Source organism: Macrobrachium rosenbergii, chromosome 58 (genome assembly GCF_040412425.1).
Source record: "Macrobrachium rosenbergii isolate ZJJX-2024 chromosome 58, ASM4041242v1, whole genome shotgun sequence".
Lineage (NCBI taxonomy): Eukaryota > Metazoa > Arthropoda > Malacostraca > Decapoda > Palaemonidae > Macrobrachium > Macrobrachium rosenbergii.
In genome coordinates this window covers 17,079,174-17,094,751 of record NC_089798.1, presented here as the reverse complement: position 1 = coordinate 17,094,751, position 15,578 = coordinate 17,079,174, and the positions used below count along the sequence as shown (strand labels likewise).

At 41.8% G+C, this 15,578-nt stretch overlaps 1 pseudogene; it reads right to left on the bottom strand.

Annotated features, from left to right (window-relative positions):
* LOC136837153 (3'-5' RNA helicase YTHDC2-like) overlaps window positions 1–15,578 on the bottom strand; it is a 1,085,270-nt pseudogene that overhangs the window by 797,634 nt on the left and 272,058 nt on the right.

Below are 15,578 nucleotides of genomic sequence, written 5' to 3'. Positions count from 1 at the left end.
ATTGCATTTAGCTTTTCAGCATTGCATTTAGCTTTTCTCTGGCATATGTTTAGTAACGAATTTACCTAGAAATATGATTATATATATATATATATATATATATATATATATATATATATATATATATATATATATATATATATATATATATATATATATATATATATATATATATATATATATATATATATATATATATATGTATGTATATATATATATATATATATATATATATATATATATATATATATATATATATATATATATATATATATGTATATATATATATATGTATATATATATGTATATATATATATATATATATATATATATATATATATATATATATATATATATATATATGTATATATGTATATATATATGTATATATATATATATATATATATATATATATATATATATATATATATATATATATATATATATATATATATATATATATATGTATGTATATATATATATATATATATATATATATATATATATATATATATATATATATATATATATATATATATGTATATATATATATATATATATATATATATATATATATATATATATATATATATATATATATATATATGTATATATGTATATATGTATATGTATATATATATATATATATATATATATATATATATATATATATATATATATATATATATATATATATATATATATATATATATATATATATATATACATATATATATATATATATATATATATATATATATATATATATATACATTATATATATATATATATATATAGTATATATAAAGAGTATATATATATATATATATATATATATATATATATATATATATATATATATATATATATATATATATATATGACTCTTTATCACATCACCGTGATTCATATACAAATCAGTAAGCTACAAACATCCTTTTTAATATCCAATATTCTACCGGAAATAATATATTTTCTATGAAAAAAAAATCAAGGGGAATTTTTTAGTTGATAATAAGTTCGCTGCCCCGCTCGAATCACAGCTAAGGACAAGAATCAGGACTACAGGACGCGAAACCACACGACTACAGTGGACTTATTTACGCAAGAGTATAACGTTACTAACAATACTTTTATCATTCTTTTACTTTTTTAACTAGGCAGATGGAATAAAGAGATGGAGGAAAAGAAGTTGGTCTATTGTGTTGGTTCTTCTCGCTGCTCGCGCTTCTCGCGCGCTGAAATCTAAAAATATTTCCTAAATATTTTCAAATCGGGTATTAATTAGCAACCCATCGCAAACCGAAATATCGTAGTTTCCAATGATCGGAACTTCAGCACTACCTGTATTTGATAATTGTCTTTTCTTTATTAACCAACTTGTACTGATTAATGGGATATTTTAATTCTAAGTGATGAGGTGCTTAGCTACCGGGTTTCAGAACTATTTCTAGCTTCAATAAATGGCTAATCTGGCAAATGGCTAATCCGCACCTCCAGGTCCCAATAATGCCAGATTAGTGATGTGTATCAACCTGTACCTTCATTTTGCAACAACGGAAGTTCAGTACAATATTTCGATTTATGGTGAATTTTGAAAACTTTTTTCCGTCCGCTGCTACTTAATTCAGCGAATCATTTTGTGATAAATATTATTTTCTCTGTGTTGCTTTGACGTTTTACAATTTGTTACATACCAAAATCATTAGCTTTAACCATTTTGCTCAGCGATTTGTTTACAATTATATATGAAATTTTTTTTCAAGGCTGTCATATCAATATTTATATATGATAATGATATTTTTTCATTTCGATGGTTGCATAATAAACTTGTGGCAATGACAAAAACGGAGCCAAAAATGAATCCTTAATCTTATAAACTAAGCGTATGTGATTTTTTAAAAAACTTTTTTTTTCCGCTTCAAAGAACTCCTTTAACGCCGCCGGCATACGACAGACACTTTGTAAATAGAGGTTCAAGGTTAGGAGGGTTAATTAATACAGATCTGGATAAAATGTATGGGTATAAATATGTATATACTCCTAGGTTACCAATCTCATAAAATAATATAGTACTTTGAAAAACTGATTGAATGGTGTCTCAGCCCCATCTGTTCTGAGCTGAAAAGGGTATACTGCATTCAGCACTTAAAACATAACCCCATGTTCTGGTACTAAAAGCATCTGAGGTTTTCATTTCATGAAGACCTGAACCTTAATCTGCTCGTGAACTAACTGTGTAGTTTCAATAGAACTAGTTTCACCACAAACTAGAATAACTTGATTGTGATGAATAGCTGCCGTGAAGTTGGTCTCGCATGTTCCAAATTGGGAGTTTTCTGCTTCTGCCATTAAATCGCTTCATGTTTTGGAGGAGGAGTGAACTTGTGGAGGACCTGGTGTCAATCGCCTAGAGACTCCCAAACACTTAGATCCCGCGACTGAAATGTTTAACAGTGATTACAGCACTTCAATATCAATATAAAAATGGAGAGTTATTGTACTAAGCATAAAAATAATTTAAGACATTGAAAACACTGAGTTTTTTATGGTACAAACAAGTTTTTCTATACAACAATCACTGATGTGTATCCTAACATTTGCTTTGGTCTTCATCTGAAACAACTATCCCCATACAAAGTTCTAATGTCTTCCTTTATATCACACATTGTGTAGAAACAAAAACATTTTGTTTTATTATTTAAATATATAAATACAATCAAGAATTTAAATTTTTTTTTTTATAAAATTATACACTTTATGAATAAGTGCACTTCACAATAGAGCTGTTTAGTTAACTAACAAATTTGAATTTGAAAAAAATACTGGAAAAATTCTAGTTACAACAGTCCAACATAAAAAAGGCTTTTTCATCCACGGTAAAATCTTTCTCAAGCAAAAGGTGATCTGAAATTTACAATTATTTTACATAAACATTTTATTTACTGCTCTACATAAAATTAAGGGAGACTAGCTACTTTGGGGTACTAAAACCATTAAAAACTATTGTAAAATCAAGCGCTGAAACTCACATAAGAACACAAGTTAAGGCATTCTTTTTGTAAGAGCTTAACACCATTATGACATCATATAGTCATGACGCCATATAGCGTTTATATCTATTATTTTCGTTGTAGCAGCCTGAATACTTGGTGAATGTAAATGAATTTTTTCGCTGAATAGCTCGAAAGTGTCTAAATGCTTCGTCATAAAAAGTTTTCCTTAATTATCTAAATGCTATATAGTGTGGCCATGTTATTATGCAAGCCTGAATGACATCGTAAAATATTCAGTTACAGAGCATTTGTATTAATTTTCTTTTTATATTTGGAAATGTCTGAGTGTGGCCATTCAATTGCCCAAGAAGCATCAACAGAAACCCAAAGTTTCAATAAAATAGAGCACATATTGGATTTTCTATAAATATTTGATTGTACAAAAATGTTACTTTCATGATAAAATTAAGTTTCATATGTACTTACCACGTAATTACATAGTTATAGTTCTGATTGCGCAGCAGCCTTTATTTTAAAAATCGATAGGTGACAAGCCCCGCCCACCAATGGGAATACTGGAATTGACTTAGCAGAAAACCTCATTCAGTCTGTGCCGTATGTCCAAAAACTATCCGTAATTTCTGGTAAGTATATATGAACTCAATTTTATCATGAAAATATTTTCCTGTAAGTAACTTACCAAGTAAGTAATTACATAGCTGAATCCACATTGACAGGAGATGGGATGCACAGATATATTCTATTCTAAAACATTAAGTTATGGTAATGACTTTGAAATAGAAAAGTTGCTAGCATTGAAGACAATGCTTGTTGTTTCCTTATTTGGTAAAGAGAGCTACTGCAGGTAATTACTGCCTCTGGTTATTGCTCATCTTAACCTTTAGTGGTGTGGCAGTATAGCCGTGGAGCACCTCTCCTTAGGTGAGAGCTTTGCAGTGAATGATATGTTCGATGGCTAGCAAAGCATCAATAAGTGCCCTTGCCCTGGCACAGTACCACAACAAAAACAACTAGACAATGCTTTCTACCCCACACAGAAAACACCAACTCATCCACTCAGACTGGTAGGTACTCCAGGTACACTGTACCCCTGGTTCTCAAAAATTCGACACCCTACTTTAAGGCAAAGGATACTAGGAGAAAGAGATCTTATGATTCTCCCAAATGTACAGCCACTGATAATGGCCTCAAGGTACTGCAATTTTCAAACACTGTTTCCACTTCCAGTAGGTCAACTGCAGAATGGAAGTGAGTGACATATGTGCCTGAAAGCTAATAAGGTAGAGACTGTCCTGACATCATGAGCTTTCACTGTAAAAGTAGGCAAAATGTCCTCCTGAATCTGAGAGTACACTCAGAAATTAAGTCTTTGATGAAGAAGGACAATGCATTCTTAGTCGGAGGGCGAGATGGGTTCTTGACAGAGCACCAGAGGTTACCGGACAAAGAATTCTCTTCTTCCTCAGAGCCAAGGTAACTGTTAAGGTCTAAATGGAGAAAGAACAGAGCCAGGGCTTGGAAGGGTCCTCGTTCTTGGCTAAAAATCCAAGGGTAAAGAAGCAAACTGCATCTCCTTGTGAAAACCTACCTTATCGATGCCTTGGAACTGCTAATATGTCAGCAGCCAGGCCAAGGAAGAGAGTCTTCTGAGTAAGGTTTCTCCAAGAGAGAGGAACGGGCGGGGTTGGAAAAGTGGACCTGTCAAGCTACTTCAACATCACGCCCAGGTTTCAGAGATCGGATGTCTTTCCAGCTCAGCGATCAAAAGGCACAATGACACGAGGCTGTTAAGATTTGGGATTGATGCAAGATCAGTACCTGTATTTAACCCTAAAGAGATGGGCTAATTACTGTATATATCAGGCAACTCCCCAGACCAGGCAAACTTTAAGGTTGGCCAATTTAAGAAAAAACACATCAATGGACAGTGGAAGATATGCAAATGCACATGGTGTAAGAAAAAAATTCTAAAAAATTTTCCCTGTGACAAACTTTAAGGTTGGCCAATTTAAGAAAAAATACATCAATGGAAAGTGGAAGATATGCAAATGCACATGGTGTAAGAAAAAATTCTAAAAATTTTCCTTACCTTCCACAGGAAGTTGAAAGTGACTATTTACAACCCTGTGTGGGGCCTCTTTTACAAAACACTCGTAAGTTTGACTAAATTATACATGTTTTTCCTAATAATTTATTTTATTTTACTTTGTAAAGTTATAATTACAGCTCACACAATATCATAACAGACAAGAACTAAAATCAGTAACAAATTCTGAGTAAATTTATTGCAAAATATTTACATAACTTACTGAGATCGGAGATACAGTAACTTTTTTAGTTATATATGTTTTTCTAATATTTCTTTGCAAAATTACAATTATAACTGACATCATATCATAAAAGATAACAACTAAAGCCAACAACAATCCCTGGGTATATTTATGAGCAAATAAATAGAGGAGCAAGACATTCCCCCTTCAAGTCAAGAACAATACTAATCCACCTGAGACACCCACGACTAAGCTGAGTTAAATTCTTTAGTTGTCGCTATTCATTTATGGGGCATTGAAGTGATGGAAACTCTTTCCTGCTCGATACAGCTAAATCATATGGTGCGTAATATTAATACTCCTCAGAGGGGATCCGTCCACCACCCCAAACCTGTTTTAGATCCTCTCATGAAGAATCCGTCCATTAAAGGTTAAACACTGAACTAAACACAACTCGATACCTCTTACTGATGGAGGACGAGAAATTCCTAGATCTTCTCAGATAAAGAAGGAAATCCGCAATTTGGGTCACAGATGTCTCAAAAGAAGAGACGTTGTGTCTGAGACACCAGCTTCAGAAAATTGCCCACTTAGCATGGAAGACGCAGCTAGGAAATCAATGTCTTCATCTTGCAATAGCTTCTGTAGCACATCTTGAAAACTCTTGTGCTCTGACAAGCTTCCGGACATTCTGAAGCCTGTCAGGGCAAGAACAAACAACCCTTTGGTATCTCTTAAAGTGAGGTTGTCTGAGTAGACACAGTTTTTAGGGGAAGGAGTCTCAGAAAGTCCACCCACAACTGTAGCAGGTCCTGGAACCATTCTCTCATGGGCCAGAATGGGGCTATGAGAATCATAGTAAAGTTGCGAAGAGCCCAAGACTTGTTTAGCACTTCCCTGAGCATGCTGAAGGGCAGAAAGGCGTAGCCCAAGGGGACACCTCAACCTAGAACCGGGGAGTCTAAATAGAAGTCGAAAGTCTACATTTGGAATGCCACCATGCCAGTACGACCTGATTACACGCAGTCCCTGGTTATCGGAGGGGGTTCTATTCTGACAGCATGGTGATGCCTTTTCAGTGATTTTCGGCACTTATTGGCGCCGAAAAGCACTGATTTTCAGTTACTGGCACCTCTATTAGGTATGTATTGGCACCAATATCCAATTATCAGTGCCGATAAGCGGAAATCAGTGATTTTTGGCACTGAAAATTGCCGATTTTTGTTGCTAGGCAAGTGTCAAAACCGAATCGCTGATAACCGGGACTGCCTGTACCGGGTTTATGGGAAACGCTTAGGTGTCCGGCTGTGTTTTCCTGTCACAGTTGGCCTTGAGTAAGAATTGCAAAACTCTCAGGAGAGGTTTGCCTAACTTGACAAATGTCTTGATGGATGACAGAGTCCCCAGTAGGTTCATCCACTGATGGGCCGATAAAGGGGCTAGAAACTTGTGGACCGTCTGAAGGCAGCTGGTGATTCTCTTGCCTGACAGAAAAACCCAAAAAAGTCAGAGTTGAGACTCATCCCCAAATAGAGGAACTTTTGCGATGGGGCCAACTGGGACTTCTGAAGGTAGATGATAATTCCCAGTTCCTGAGAGAGGAGATTTACATGTCCCTCATGCATTTTTCCTTGAAGGGGATTGAGGAGGCAAGTCGTCCAGATATACTGATGTTAACACCTAGAAAATGAAGTCATTTGCTAGGGGAGCGAGGACTCAAGTGAACACTTGAGGTGCCATAGAGAGGCTGAAGCAAAGAGACTGAAACTGGAGATTTAGCTGGTGCCATTAGCTTGGGAGCTGGTGCCAGGTGCTTGGGGGGTGCTGGGGGTTCAGGTGGTGCCAGGTGACCCAAGAGGAGACAGGCATTTAGACACTGATCTGGGGCACCTGAGAGTGTCCTGGAAGACGAACCTTAGATACTTCCTGGAGTCCAGATGGAAGGGAAAGTGGAAGCATGTCTCCTGCATATCCAAGGTTATTATTCAATCGCCCTGGTGAGTGGATGAAAGGACTGACTGGTTCATCTCCATCTGATCTTCATCTGCTGGACGAAGAGATTAAGGGAGCTTACGTTGAGGACTGGTCTCCAAACCCCGATGATTTGGGGACCACAGACAGTAGTAGAAGCCCTCTAAGTTGATGTCCTTGACTTCTTCTATGACTCTCTTTCAAAGGGGAGGGGAGACCACCTCCAAAAGGGGTGAATGTTCTCCCAAGCCTCTTGAGTAGGCTGTCAAAACGATGGGAGGAGGGACCAAAGGAGGGCTCTCCATGAATGTAATGGAGAAGCCCTCCCTTGGAACCTTGACAATCTACTGTTCTGTCCCTCTGATACTCCACTTCTCCCAAAACTCAAGAAGACTGGCTCCCACTTGTGCACAGAGGACTTCTTCCTCATTTCTTGGGCAAGGACTTGAGTGCCTCTTGACAGTTCTCGTTCCAAGTGGGACCAATCTTGCTGCATGGCATCTGTTGCCCATGCTAGAGGGTCCGGGACCTGAGAACAAAAAAGAGGGAGGCGAATGGTTTCTAGTGGTGGCAAACAGGTCTAATGCCAGCCTGTCCAATAGTATCGGAGATTCCGATAGACCAGGGGATCCAAGGTCCACTCGGTAGGAAGGACCTACTATTCGACGGCTCAGCTCGTCTGTCAGAACATTTAGTTTGCCATCAAGTAACTAGACTCGCTCAAATCTGATCAGTCCACAGTAGAAGGTCTCTTGCTGTCTGGCAGAGAGAACAGTGAGAGCTGCCCCGCTTTCATATGTACATTAGGGCTGTGGTATTGTCTGAATGGACTGCCACAGTCTTGTTTTGAACTAGGGTCGAGAAGCACTGAAGCCTTAAGTGAATAGCTTTCAGCTATCTGATGTTGATGTGAAGGTTCTGTTCTTCTGGAGACCATGTCCTGGAAACTTCCTGGTCGAGAAGCGGGCATTGGAGTGGGTCCTAGACTGGACTTTGGGTTACTACCATGAAAGGGATGTTGCTGGAGAGGAGAGACCGTCTTAGGAACAAACGAGGACAAATCCTTGGGACGTCTGGAAGAAAGCGCCATAAGATCCTAAGTTGACTTCTACTGAAGGTCTGACTTCTAGGTCTGAGTGACTCCTTTAGTGGAACAGGCACACTGAAAATCTCCTTCCTTCAAAACCCCCAAAGAGAAGAGCCGCAAGTTCAAGAGAGCCATGCCTGAAGGCTTTGTCTGCATGAGAAAGGACTCCTAGCCAGTCTCCTAGGTGAAGTCTCCACAAATCATTGCAATCTTCAATCTTCTTGGCTAGCACTCTCACCATCCAGTCCAAGAAACTGAAAGCTTCCAACAACTCAAAGAGGTCTTGACAAGGAGGTAAAGTTCTGCCGACAAAAAAACATTTCACTGACAAAAACGCCGAGTGTCAGGAAGAAGGAGCTTCCCCGTGGCATAGGAAAGAAACCTCCTGTGGATTAAACGTGAGGGAGGAAAAACGAAGGAAGCCTTACCTTGCTCCCTCTTAGCAGAAAACCAAATTTCAATCTCCTTGAGTGTCTTCTTAGAAGACGAGGAAAGCACCATGTGGGGAGTCGAGGTCTGTCATCTGGATGGATCCTCATCAGGAAGGTTGAGGTAGGCGTGACTGGGGCTAGCAGGAGCCAAAAAAGGGTAAGAAAGCTCCCCCAAAATATTGAAGGAGAGCCACATAGGCTAGGAGACCCACGGTCGGAAACAGGCGCTTGGATCTCCGAGCAGGAGAGTGATACTGAAGAGTTGGCACTTGGGAGCTGGTGCCGGGTGCTCGGAAGTGGGTGCTGGGCAACTGGCACTGAGTGCTCGGGCTGCTGGCGGAAGTTAAGCTGGACTCTTGGCAACTGAAAGTGCTCGGGAGCTGGTGCCAGGCACTCAGAAACTGCCACAAGCTGGAGTTGGGCGCTTGAATGAAGACCATGCACACCTGAGAGGGATCTTTGGGAGCTTGGAGCCAAATACTGGCATCCAACAGAAGTGCAATCAGGAGAGAAATAATCCGGACTGTCCCATGCGCTGCAGGAAGATTGAGGACTGCACCAGGCTCCTTAAACTGCTAACTGGGCAGTAGAAAAGAGCGGCCAGCATCGCCTGCTTGCTTCTTCAATGGACAAGACAAATCTAGAAAGCACTTGCGGCCCTTCCAAGTCTGGGCTGGAGTCTTGAGAGTCAGACAACAACTGACGCAAATCCACAGAGACACCTTTCCAATGGCTGTCTGAAAAAGCCTGGGATCGATAACAGGCTTGACTGAAGGGGGGCCACTACCCGTAGGCAAACCTCACCGACCTCCCTTGGACCTCTGGTATGACTCCTCCCAGGTTTAGGGGAGTATGATAGGCCCCTTCGTCTAGGAGAATCAGTGGAACAAGCAGCCACCTCCTCCACTTGCAAAACACTTTCTCCTGTCAAGATGCCACTGGAGAGTGGCCGTCTGCCGATACCTGGGAACGTACAACAGGTTTGACTAGGGGGGCAACTACCCATTGGCCAACCCCCTCGGCCTCCCTTGGACTTTTGGTTTGTCTTCTCCCCGGTTTAGGGGAGTATGACAGTGACCTTGGTCTAGGAGAACCGACGGGACAAGTAGCCGCCTCCTCCACCTCACTGTAACACTACTAGGTTAAATTCTTGTTAAACCTAGACTTGAGACTAGCAATGGCAAGGGTTGGAAGCAAGGGAGCCAGGCACGGGAGTAGGTGGATTAAAGGTAAGAGGGCTAGTAGGAAGAGAAAAAGGTGGGAAGTGGGGAAGAAGGAATAGCAGAGCTATCTTCTAACCTAGGGTAGGGTAGAATTCTAGGCTAAGGGAAGCTCATTTCTTGGCAATAGAGGCCGCTTTCCTTTCTATCCCTCCCTAACTTGTCTAGTTGAGATTTAAGTACCTTCTGCTCTTGCTAACCATCACATTTAGCACAGGTTTTCTCCCAACTATATTTCTATCCCCTACATTCAAGTACTGCAAATTATATGAGACTCATATGAAGATTGATTAATCTGGTTTGCAACTTTTGCTACAATAGTGAAAATAGGTGAACTTGAATCAGACACAATAATAACCAAAGAACTATAAAAAATGATCCCAAAAGCTATTAAAGCTTGAAGGCTACTCAAATAAGCGATAATACTTCACCGAAATCCAGCCATACAACTGAAAATCAGGAAACAAAAGCTGCAGCAAACCCCTGATGTTACTCGAGAGCCGGCAGACACAGAATGAGGTTTTCTGGTAAGTTGTTTCCAGTGCTCCTGTTGGTGGGCAGGGCTTGCAACCTACACTAAACTATCAAAGTGCTACCGTGACTTTTTAAATAAAGGCTGCCACGCAAGTTAGAACTACAGCTATGTAATTAATTGGTAAGTTACTTATATGAAAATAACTTTTAAGATAATGGCCCATAAAGTTTAAAGGGATTCCATGGGGCTGGGTATGGAGCAAATCGCAGAGTGATACACTCTCCCTTTCTCTTTCTGAGGACAACTGAAGTTTAATTTACTGAGTAACAACCCAAGTTGCCAGAAGAGCTGATTCCATACTGTGATCAATTATTTTTACCGGGTAAAGTGAGCATTATGGTTGAGTAACTAGGGACAATTTTCGCTACGCAGCAGGCTGGCTGCACCTTACACCCTCGGTACCTCTAGGGGGCCCAACAGCCACAAACTGATCCATGGTGTTTGTCATGTATCATACTGGATTCTTGAATGCTTTAGGAAAAACTTTGGCTGTTTTTTAAAATTTCAATTTTTTTTACCCCAAAGTAGCTAGTCTGCACTTAAGATAAAAAATAATTTCAAAGAAGATGGTAGAAGTATAGGATATTCAGTAAATCATTGTTGCATATCTGTCTTAGTATTTTATTCTGACGTACTGTTACCCAAAGAATATTTTTATTTCCTCCTATGCTGTTGGAAACCATGGTTTTCTGGGCTCGACCTGTGTCACCCGGTGAAATATCCTTTTAGCACATATTTCTAGGTATAAGTATTGCTAAATATACCAGAGAAAAAGCTAAACACAATGCCAGGGTTACGACCCCCGGATCGAACGCCATTAATATATGGTGTTGGTATACACAAAGGGTGAGTGGTGCCACTGCCACAGGCCTCCGCCCTATAGAGTTCTCCAATCTCAAAACCCCGAAAAGTGAGGAGCCGTTACATACCTCACCTTCTTCTCCCAGCCAACCACCACCTCAGCCGCCATCTTGTAAACATTCCAAATTAGCACGCTTCCAGACAACACCGTGTTTTTTCTTGGTGCTGTATTTTCGTGAATTTTGGCTGTTCATCATGTCATCCCTTCCGGAATTCCCATCAACTAAGTTGAGTACCATCTCCTTTTGGTTTTTTCTTACAGAGGCATCTTATTTGCCCTTTAATATATTGTTTAACAGGTAAATAACGCCACGCAGCCGGTTGTGGCTTTTCTGCCTCTGCCATGCTGGACCCTCAGTCTTCGCATGGTTTTAGCAGAAAGTTACTGCTAGTTTTTTCTATACTTTCAATTGGAGTTTTATTTATATATATGAATTACCTTTTCGCTGGTAGGGGGTTAGGAGCCTGTATCATGACTGATCTAGGTTAGAGACGGAGGTTTTTCCCCCTCCCCCTTTTCTGATCATAAATTCTTCCTTTTCCCTGGTCCCCTTCCTCTGCCAGCGAGGTGGTACATTCTCCATGATGGTACTGTTATGCTCACGATCTTTCTGATGTGTACGATGATGGATGACATGTATATTTTTGGATTAATTTTATGTGTGATTTGCCGTCAGGGTCGGCCATCTTGGGTATCCCCTCCCCCGCTTTCCACATATCGGTGGTTGTTTGGCCTTCTCTGCAGCTGAGTCTTTTACGTATTTATAATATATAATTCTATGCATATATATGTTTTTATATTTCACACATCATCTGGTTAACTTTTTATCTTAGTACTTGAAGTCAGGTAGTTTTATTCGATTAGGTATTTTCTAGCCTAGCCTACTCGGCCGTTCCGTGTCGGTTTCGGTTTGAGTTAGGCTGGACAGGATAGGCTCTTTTACACAATGCTCATGCTTCCTAGCTCTCCTGACCAGGCCGTTTTGAGGTTTTGGAGGGAGATGTTAGGTTGTTGAGGAGTTCCTCGTTCTCTCTTGGCCCACCTGACCATGCTGTCACGTTTTTGGAAGGTGAGGTTAGGCTAGTGAGAGGCAGTTGCCCCCCCTTTTAGCCCACCTGACCAGGCCGTGAGGTTTTTGGAGGGTGAGGTTAGAATAGTGAAGGGTCTCCTCAATTCATAGTCTTCCATCTGACCACACTGTCGGTTTTGGAGGGTGTGGCTAGGCATTGCGTGGCTCCCCCCCCCGCCCAAGTTGCACCTATTCTGGCCTTCCTGTCCAAGCCAAAAAGTTTTGGTTTTGGAGGATGGACTGGGATCGAAGGTTGCACAGTCCTTTTCGTGTATGTAGCCTAGTCCTTCCTTACCTGATCAATTAGCATTTGGCGAGTGACCTAGACATCTCCCTACGTGAGGGACGCCGATCACTTACGTTCGACACCCCGTGGGGAGTTTCTTTCGGCTTCCAGAGGGTGTTACCCACCCATCTGGCCACCGCTTATCGGGTTTCTGCCACTCTGCTATCTTTTTCCCTTATCGGCCGGTGTTTCGTTTGTTCGCTTCCCTCAGTGTTAGCTGGAGCATCGAACACAGCCCCAGGGATGCTATCATGACTTTCGCTATGTTCATTCTCCGCCGCCATTAGTCAGATCTCTGTTGTTATAGTACACATTACCACTCCGGTGGTATGGTATGGTCGGCTGGTTGGCGCTTTCCACTATCTGGTTCCGCCCCGCTGTTGAGAGTTGAGCCAGATGCGAAGACTCCTCTCCGCCTCTTCCGCCGCTACCATAGGTGTGAGATAACGAGACTTCCGTGGCAAATCAGGGCGGAGTACCATAACACCAGCGTATCTTAGAGTACTTTTGTTTACATAATTAGTTGACCATTCCGTAGCATAACTTATATCTATGTCTACTGCCGGATTCTTTTCCGGCGGTGTTTTATTATATGAAAAGCATGTTCCAAGGTTAAGGTATCCTATTACCGCCGGACCTACTCAGCGGCCCTTAACTGCGTTACTTATGTATCGTATATTAATTCTATACTGCCGGATTTAATCCGGCGGGTTTTGCCTGACGATAAGCATGTTCCATCACCCATTGTTAGGTTAAGGTATCCTATTTCCGCGGACCTACTCCGGCAACCTTATTAGCATACTCATGTATCATCTTTCCGCTTACAGATGGTATGCTGTCAGGAGCCTGGGTGCACAGCGGTTCTCCAACAACCCTGTGGCCATGAGGTGTGCCGTTCGCACTCCGGCTGCTCGGTCCGCGTTGGGGACTTGGTCGTCTGGCACCCGGATGGCTGTGAGATTTGCTACGCTCTGTACGAGCGAGTGGTGGATGAGTCGGTAAGCTTTAGAGACCAATAACCTTTAGTCTCTTTTTGACTTTAATGTCTTATATTGACATATACGGCATTTGGAGAATATTTTCAGTTAATCCTTTCCTTTCTTTCAGTCTGACCATATTACCCGCATCTCTTCGCTGTCGACCCTGAAGATCTGGGTTGGCGAGTTTGGGAGGAATGTTGCGTCGGGGAAGCCGTATGTCCTGTCAGAGGAGATATGTAATCTCCTCTACCCCGGAGCCTGGATCTCAGCCGCAGTGCCGGCGGAAGTAGCCGCCCCTTTAACTGAATGGATCCGGGAGGAGATGCAACCCTCCCAAGAAGACAACCTGTGTGGAGAGGTGGTGGAAGAGGTGGCGGCCATCAATATCCACCTCGAACCTATGAGCGTCGATCCGGACCACCAGGTAGAAGGTAGGGTGGTAAGTGAGGCAGGGGGAGTGAGTTTAACTAATCCACTTTTTGGTTCTTCTTCTTCCTCTTCTTCTTCATTTCAAGGCTTTCCTAAATCAGCTATCCTTGAGGACAGGTCAAGGTCTGTTGTCCCCAAGGTGAAAACCTTGAAAAAAAGGACCTACCTAAGTCCTCTAGGCCTCATAGGTCTAATCCGTCCCAGCTCCTCAAAGGTCGTCACTGGCTCTTAGCCCAGTGGCGTCCACTAGTAAGGCCTCCCCCCACCCAAGGGGTCACGATCCAGGGCGTCTAAGGCTAGTCCCCTCAGCCTAACTTTGACCCTGAGGCCTTTGCAGAACTTCTAATGCAGAAGTTAGATAAGAAGGTCGAGGCCAGGATTCAAGACCTTTCCTCCCAGCTCGTTTCAGCTTACAGACCTCTGGTCAGTCTGTGAAGTCATTGGCAGAGGATGCAGACCCAGGAAAGCTTGCTCTCCGGGTTTATGTGCTCGGAGTAGCAGGACAATCTTCGTTGTTCCGGATGCCTCCAGACTTCCCCTTTGATAAGGGGAAACCCGTGGCGTCTGGCTCTTCATGCTCCTCTGCACAATGATACCCTGACCATCGAGGGCTTGGGAACTCGTCGGTTGGAGGAACTGGAATTCTTTCCACCCGACCTGGTGCCTACCTACCCAGGCTATGCCAGGCTTACAGAGGAAGCCTGGATCAGATCAGACAAGGTCCCGAAGGAGACAGTTATCTTCCTAGGGACCAAGCCCAATCCACCTTGATGCGCTCTCACTGAATGGGAATGCGAAAATACTAAGCTTACCCCTTTAAAGGACTTTCACGATGTTCTTGGTGGGTGACTCCATCCCTACCCCTGCACGACTAAGATAGCAGTGCTGACTAGTCAGGCAGGAATCGAGGGTAAGCCGCTGCCTCAACTCCGGGAGACAGATCCCACCTCTCTCGTCTTCCCCGGAGATTCGGAATTTTGGTTGGGAGCTCCGGCCACGTTCATGGTGGGCAAACTCGACCCCGAGTGCGTCTCCACTCTTTTTAGTGAACAGCTTCCCAAGATTCCGGAGGCCCTTCTGAAGGCGGAATTCGAGGCTAGATGAAGGTTGAGTCGCTCCCTGCATTCCATTACTATTAGGGAGGTAACGGCGGTAACTTACGCTGAAGAACCTCTTTTCCAGGTCCTGACCAAATCCCTGTTAGCGGCATTCCAGGCGGACCTGTATGACTTTGTAGTGGCGAGACTAAACTGCCGAAAACACATCTTTACGGACGCCACTATCAGACACGAGCCCAATAGACTCATGAAGAGTTCTATCTGGGGCCCTAACATCTTCCCTGAGGATGAGGTCAACAATGTTCTGGCAGAGGCAACCAGAGCAAATCAGAGCCTTTGCTCCCGCTGGGGTCTCCCCTTTAA